This window comes from Cyanistes caeruleus, chromosome 8 (assembly GCF_971803275.1).
Source record: "Cyanistes caeruleus chromosome 8, bCyaCae1.hap1.1, whole genome shotgun sequence".
In the NCBI taxonomy this organism is placed as follows: Eukaryota; Metazoa; Chordata; class Aves; order Passeriformes; family Paridae; genus Cyanistes; species Cyanistes caeruleus.
In genome coordinates, this window is record NC_141708.1 from 31,507,124 (window position 1) to 31,513,770 (window position 6,647).

At 55.8% G+C, this 6,647-nt stretch overlaps 1 long non-coding RNA gene across 1 annotated transcript; it reads right to left on the reverse strand.

Moving 5' to 3' along the window:
• Window positions 1-626: 626 nt before the first annotated feature.
• Window positions 627-6,333, reverse strand: LOC147651970 (uncharacterized). The gene is made up of 3 exons (XR_015289880.1): window positions 5,985-6,333; window positions 5,697-5,867; window positions 627-3,864 (listed from the first exon to the last, which is right to left on the reverse strand). It is a non-coding gene; the product is annotated as an uncharacterized LOC147651970 (long non-coding RNA).
• Window positions 6,334-6,647: the final 314 nt, after the last annotated feature.

A 6,647-nucleotide genomic window follows, 5' to 3' on the forward strand; every position in this document is an offset into this window, starting at 1 on the left:
AGCCGCCCTGGGGCCCCGCGCACCTGCCCGGCCCCGCCCGGCCCAACCCCGAGCACCTGAGCCCGGCCCCGCCCCCGCCCCGAGGCCCCGCCCCGAGCACCTGAGCCCGGCCCCGCCCCCGCCTTGAGGCCCCGCCCCCGGCCCTTCCCGCGCGGGGCCGCTCCCGGCTGCGGAAACAGGGAAATAAACAGGGAAATAGGGAAATAAACGGGAAACAGGGAAAGCTGTAGGCGGATAGAACACAAACACCCTGCGGCGCTCGGGCCCCGCCGAGAGGCCCCGCGGGTGTCCCGCTGCGGGAGGACTCGGGAGCAGCCGGAGCTCGGCCGCTGCTCTCAGCCCCGAAGCCGCCCCCTGAGCCCGGGGCCGGGCCCGGACAGCGCCGGGCCGGGACTCCGTGTTCCGAGCGCTCGCTCGCAGCATTTGGGCTCCGTCCCTGAGCCCCAAAATGCGGGATTTGGGCTCCGTGCTCACGGCCCGGGCGAGTCTCGCTTTGCACTCCCAGAACACGGGGCTCAAGTCGCTGTTCCACAGCCCTCGGCCCGGCCAGACCCAGCACTTGGTCCCTGAGCCCTCCACACCTTCACCCCCACCAAAAAACCCCACAGGATTCAAGACTCCGATTCTGAGACCAGAAAAATGCTCCATTTATTAATCTCAGCTCACAGGGCTGTGGATTTCACTGTGGACATCCCCACAGGGGCTGACAGGGAACGGAGCTCTCACACCTCTGATCCTGCCCTGAGAACTGCTTCAGACTGGCAAAAACCACACGTGGGATAAAAAGGCTGGAAGGCTCCCCTGGAGCGAAGGCACGTGTAGCCAATCCGCATTTCCTTATTATCCCAGCCATGTGCTATCCCGTTATCCCAGCCCCGCTCTGTGCTGCCGCCTCCAGCTCACTGCCTGACCCCGCCCGTGGCTCCGGCCGCTCCCGAGGCACCGGGAACACGCCCGGAGCTGCTCGGCCCTGCGGAACTGAAGGGCTGGAGATGCCCAGGCCCGAGCAGGGGATGATCCAGGGGCTCCTCCCGTGTCCGGAGCTCGGGCTGAGGCGGCTCCCCGGGGATGCCCGCGCTCCATGCGCTGCCCTGCCCTCTCTTTCGGAGGAGCAGCTCCGGTCCCGGCGCTCGGGGCGGGGCAGCAGCGCAGGGACGGCCCCCACGGGCGCTCGGGACCCGCGGGCTCGGCTCCGGCCCCGCCGGGAGGAGGAAGGAGCGGGATGGGAGTGCCCGGCTGTGCCTGGCGCTGGCAGCCGACAGGGCCGGTCCCCGCGGGAGAGAACTCGCTCTGTGTTCCCTGAGCAGCAGAGAGGGATGGCCAGAAGCTTCTGGTGTTCATTTCCCAGACTGTCCCATCCACCGATCCCAATGTGCGCGAGGCAAAACAGCCGCGATGGCTGCAGGCTTCAAAACAAAGATAAACAACGTGGTTTTCCTTTCCCTCTTTCAGGCAATTAAATGTAGGTAGGATTAATAATACCCGATGGCGTTTTCTTCTTAAAACTCTGGCCAAGACCGTGCTACTGACTGGGTCTCCAAAGCAGGAAGGTGAAAGTGATAAATTAAATCCGATGCCCGACCTTTGCATATTTAGCTTTCCATTACAGAAATCCCTGGATGGATCCACCTGCTCCTCTGCTCGTATTATATTTTGTCTCACTCTAATCCCATTAGGATACCCTAAATCCAACCTGTTCTGCTCCTCACACCAAAGCCTGAGGTCACCTCTGCTCATGACATTTGCATGGCACACGTTGTTGTCACACAGATAATGGCAAAAACAATTTCATCTTGTTCTTTCCCCCGGTACAACTGGGGCAGCTGGAGCTGTGAAATGAGGTGACAGGACTCACGAGTAGCTCTCAACATGATCTAAACACGGAGCTGCTTTTATTCCAGCCTTCCCCTGTAGAAAACACACGGTGTAAAACGCCACCAAAGCAGGAATTACTGCTGGAGCTCTCTTTGCCCTTGGCACACAAGGGAAGAGCCCTTCCTGGAGTTCGAGTGTCTTATTCCCACTTTTCAGTGCTCTTGGATCAGCCTCTGTGCTAATTGAGATCTTCCTGATAGGTCCTGATCTTTCAGAAGTGGAATCAAAGCAAAGTGAGGTAGAACAGAGGTGAGCCAAAGCCCAGCCGTGTGTATGATCTTTCCAGCTGTGCACCTCCCTGGGAATTGCCTGTTCCCTGCACCACCTGACAGGAGGGCACATGGGATCCCGAGGATATTTAAAGGCTGCTGGGACAATCCAGACAAATCTTCGCCGTGTGCAAGGTAAGAACTGGAAGAGCTGCTTAGAAAGCTGCTGAGCTGAGCAGAGGTGGAAGGAGAGGAGGAAAAGGCTGGTTCCCATCCTCATTTCCGGGCAGGGATGAGGCCAAGCCTGCAGGCACGGAGCCTGCTGGAATCCCTGGCAGCAGGCACAGCCGCTCCCGGGAAGCCGCGCTCCCGTTGCACAAAGCCATCCCCGCCTGCGCAACCTGCGGTGAAAGCCACGGGATCAGAGCCGGGAGACTCAGCTCGAGCCCGGCTGCGGCTCAGCCGGGCCAGGTTCCGATTATCCGGCAGCACCGGGAGGCGCTTCCGGGCCCGAGCCCTTCCCTCGGTCCGCAATGAAAGGCGGCTGAGCGCCCGGCCCGAGCCGGCTGAGCTCAGAGGAAGGCTCTGATTGTGCCCGATTGGGATCAGGAGCCCACTCCCGCCTGGCTGAGGAGCTCCAGCTGGCTCCTGCGGCACTGAGGAACAGCTCCCCCGGCAGTCCGGGCGTGGCTCCCAAAGCTCTGCCCGAGCTGCAGCACTTCCCTTTATTCTCCAGCCGCTGCTGATGCCTGGGATGTGTCGGGAGCAACGCGGATTGTCCAGGGAGGGATGCTCCGGGCTGGCTGCCGGGCGGGTCAGGCAGATGACCTCCATCGCTAAGGAATTTCCCACATCCCAACCAGTCCAGCTGGCAGGAATGATGAACTGGAGGATTTGACAATAGAAATATTGTTCGGGCATTGTCTCACCAGGTGTGGGCACTGCAACAATCTGATCTCACGGGAACAAACAGTTCTGATTGAAGGGAAGGGCCTTGGTGTGACAGGAAGAGCTGCCTGAATCCCAGTACCCCTGGCCACCCTCACCTCAGCCCCTCCAGAGGGAGGGTTGTGGACACTTCCTCACCCCCATCAGCTCACCCAAGGCGAGGTGCTGCTCCTGGCAGCTCAAACACTGCTCTGCTTTGGTCCAAGACCTTTCAGATATTCCAGGATGAGGACTGAGAAGCCCAGGGATAAACAAAGGCCTCTTGGAAGGCAAAGCATTCATTTTGTGATTAAAAGGCAAATTAAAGAGTCTTTTTATCTTCACGGCTTCTGTTGTCTCTTGCTTGTGTGGACTTTTGCTTTCTGCCCTTGGCAAGGCTTGGCACACTCACCTTTCGGCATTGCCATCCTCTGCCTTGCCCGGGCTGCCTCTGGTTCAGCTCCCCCAGCAGCTGCTGCCTTCAGCCTGCTCTGTTCTGCCCCAGCTCGTGTCCCTTTCCCTTGGCTCCTCCCTGCTGTGCCCGGCCAGTTCCCACCTGTGAGCAGCAGGGATTCCTCGCCCTGCCCAGGGCAGCCACCAGCCCCGCACATTCCCCAGGGTCAGCCGGGCTGCTGCAAACCTTTGGTGTCCCAGAGCTCACGGATCGCTGCCAGGACAGCAGCTGGGGAGCTGGAAGCCTCTCCTGAGGATGGGGACTGATGCGCCTGGTGCCTGGAAATTCACCCAGGAATACTGGATCCAGTGCTTATGAGCAGTGCAGCCAAGGCACCCCATTTCCTGCTCGCTGAGACACCACCAGCACTGCAGCCTGGCAGTGACTTCTCGTGCTCTCCTGAGAATGCAAATGCAAAGATCGTGGCTCTTGCTTTGGAGGCTGTGATCAAGATTAATTTTCAGTAATTCGAAACAATTATTTCTCCTCATTGCTTATTTCTGTCTGCAGCTGGGACTCCAATAAGAGGAGAAAGGAGACAGTTCACTGGAGCCCCTCTCTTGCCAAACACTGAGGCTCATTCAGGTCCTGAGAGGAAACTCAGGCAGGGAGAGCTGCCCCTGCCCTGCTGGGATTGCACCCTTCATTCATGAGGGAGAGACGTCCTTGTGAAAACCGCTCCAGTTGTCTCCATGCCTTGTAGTTCCCACTACAAAATTGTTTTGACCAGAACTGAGACTGCTGAGCATCACTGAGCAGCAAAGGAGACATCCAGCAATCCCCATAACCTGGCAGAAATCATTGCTGGCCATGGCCTGAGCCCTGGGGTGAGAGTCCCAATGGGAACAGCAGCTACAGCCACCCTGATATCCCCAGGAATGTGAGAAACCGCTTCTTCCCATGGCTGGGAGAATGTCTTTGTGCATCTCCAGGATCCACCCTCAGCACTCACTTGGCCTCTACACATATTCATTCCTTACACCTTCCTCACAAGGCATCCCCACCAGTTCCATCTCCTGCCTGCTGGGCAATGCTCCCCCTCCTCATTGCAAAGGGCAGAGCGAGGAACTCTGCCAGTGCCCTTCACTGAGCTCCTCTCACATCATCTCTCCCTCCTTTCATTTCCTTGCCAGCAAGGAGAAAGATTAAAAGGGGAAGAAAAGTGCGTTATGATCTCTGCAAGGCCAGAAAGTGGCCTGAAGAGACATATGAAATTTTTTCCAGGATGATGTGTCACACCACCCTGAGCTGGGCTCAGCTTTGAACAGCCTGAAGGGCAGCACTGCCAAGACCCAAGGCAATCATTTCTTTGTAGGCAGCCCAAGCCCATTTAATGTTTCACTGTTTGACCCAGGGATCTTGAGGGATTTTCTCCAACCCAAATGATTCTGTGACTGCATATTCCCAAAGTCAGAGGAATCCAGACAAACAGACATATTGTAGAGAAAGTACCTTTTCGGAGTGTTTAGGTAAATTACAATTATTTCCCCCCCAACAGATGGACTATTTTCTGCTCAGTATAAAAAATGTGTTTTCCAGCACAAAAGCTGTAATTCACCTGCTATCCTCTAGCACCCTAAACCAGAGCAGTAAGAGGCAGCCACGAGGAGCATGGAAAAACAGACAGGCACAGACTGCCCCTGCCCAGCCCAGGGACGAGTCCAGAACTGGCTCCTGAGAGAGAGCAGGAGAGTTCAGGGATAAAATCACCTGACTGTGAGGACTGGCCTGGTCTCTCCCAGGCTACACTTCCCTTCTTACTGGGAATTTACTGGGCCATGGCAGAGGATTCTGTTTAGTGACTATTGCCCCTGCCCATGAATGTCTGATGGATTGTTTGGCATTCCTGAGCTGCCTGCACCAGCAGCAGTCTGAGGTGCCACGTTCAGTGGCTTCAGGACCTCTCATTTCTCAAACTGGCCCGTGGTAACTTCAGCTGCCGACCCCAAGCTCTTCAGCTGGGGGGAAACAGGGAACCGCTGCTCCTGGAGATGTTCCTCATCGAGAGTTGTGGGCCACTTATCCTTCCTGCTCCTTATCCCAATCAACCCTGTTCTCCCTCTTGGTATCCATACCAATCTTACTATGCCAAACACTCCAGCTAAAGCTGCAGTGCCACTGTGGACATACATGGAATAAACGGAGCTTGCTCTGGGTTTTTTCCAAATACTTTAAAATTCCTTTGTCTGTTTTTCAGCTCCAGAAACAGAGATGAGAAAAACACAAAGTACCTCTCTTGGAGCTCTCTGGACAGTGAGGTCCTGTGAAACCAGTTCTGTCTGGAGGGCACCTTTGCAGATTCTGCAGTCAGGTTCATCGATGGAGTAGCGCTAAGTGACAGGAAAACCTGGCACCCCCTGGTCCCCCTGCACTCCTCAGCTATGACAGCGACGACGCTGACTCTCTTTGAGAGGAAGCTTAAGCTGAGCTTTTGACAGACTCAGGAATGCTTATGGTGAATCTCCCCAGTCTCTTCTCAAGAGCATCTCTTGGGCTCAGTTGATAAAGAGCACATTAACCTGTCCCGCCTGTCACTCTCCTCAGCACCGACACTCGCGGTTGGCAGATGGCGCTGCCAAAGGAGCAGCTTGGACCTTTAAGGCAGGAATATGGAAGGTGGTGTCAAAATGAATCAGAGGCTCAAGGTAGATGTGATCCAGCATTTCCAAGACTGGAGAGAGGGAGTTCACTCCTAATGCCCCCCAGGAGACCCCGTTCTCTAGAAACAGCAGGGGCAAACACCAAGGAATCCCCGCTTTACTCAAATCCACTGTGGTGGGTTTAGTGTGCCTGCAAGGAGAGGAGAACAATAAAACAACGAGTGGTGCAGACAGAGCCCACTCCACTGGCAAAGGGACCTGAGCTTCTGCAGCTCTGTGACCTCAGCCTTGGAAGATTCCAGCCTTGGCACTGAGGATTGCTGTGCCTTACTGAGTTTGTAAGGTGAGTTACAAGAGCTGACACGGAAAAGCTCTGCTTGCTGCGGACAGCACCGAGCTCAACACACCTCAGGTTCTGTGGATAGAATCTGTTTCTCCTGGAGCTGAAACATTGAATCTCTCATTTTATACATGAAACAGCACTTGCTATTACCTCATTATGTGGTGCTTGGTAAAGGCATGGGTTTGAAAATTCTCTTACAGAGTATTTCTAGAAAAGGATCTATGAGTGACTGAAATGCT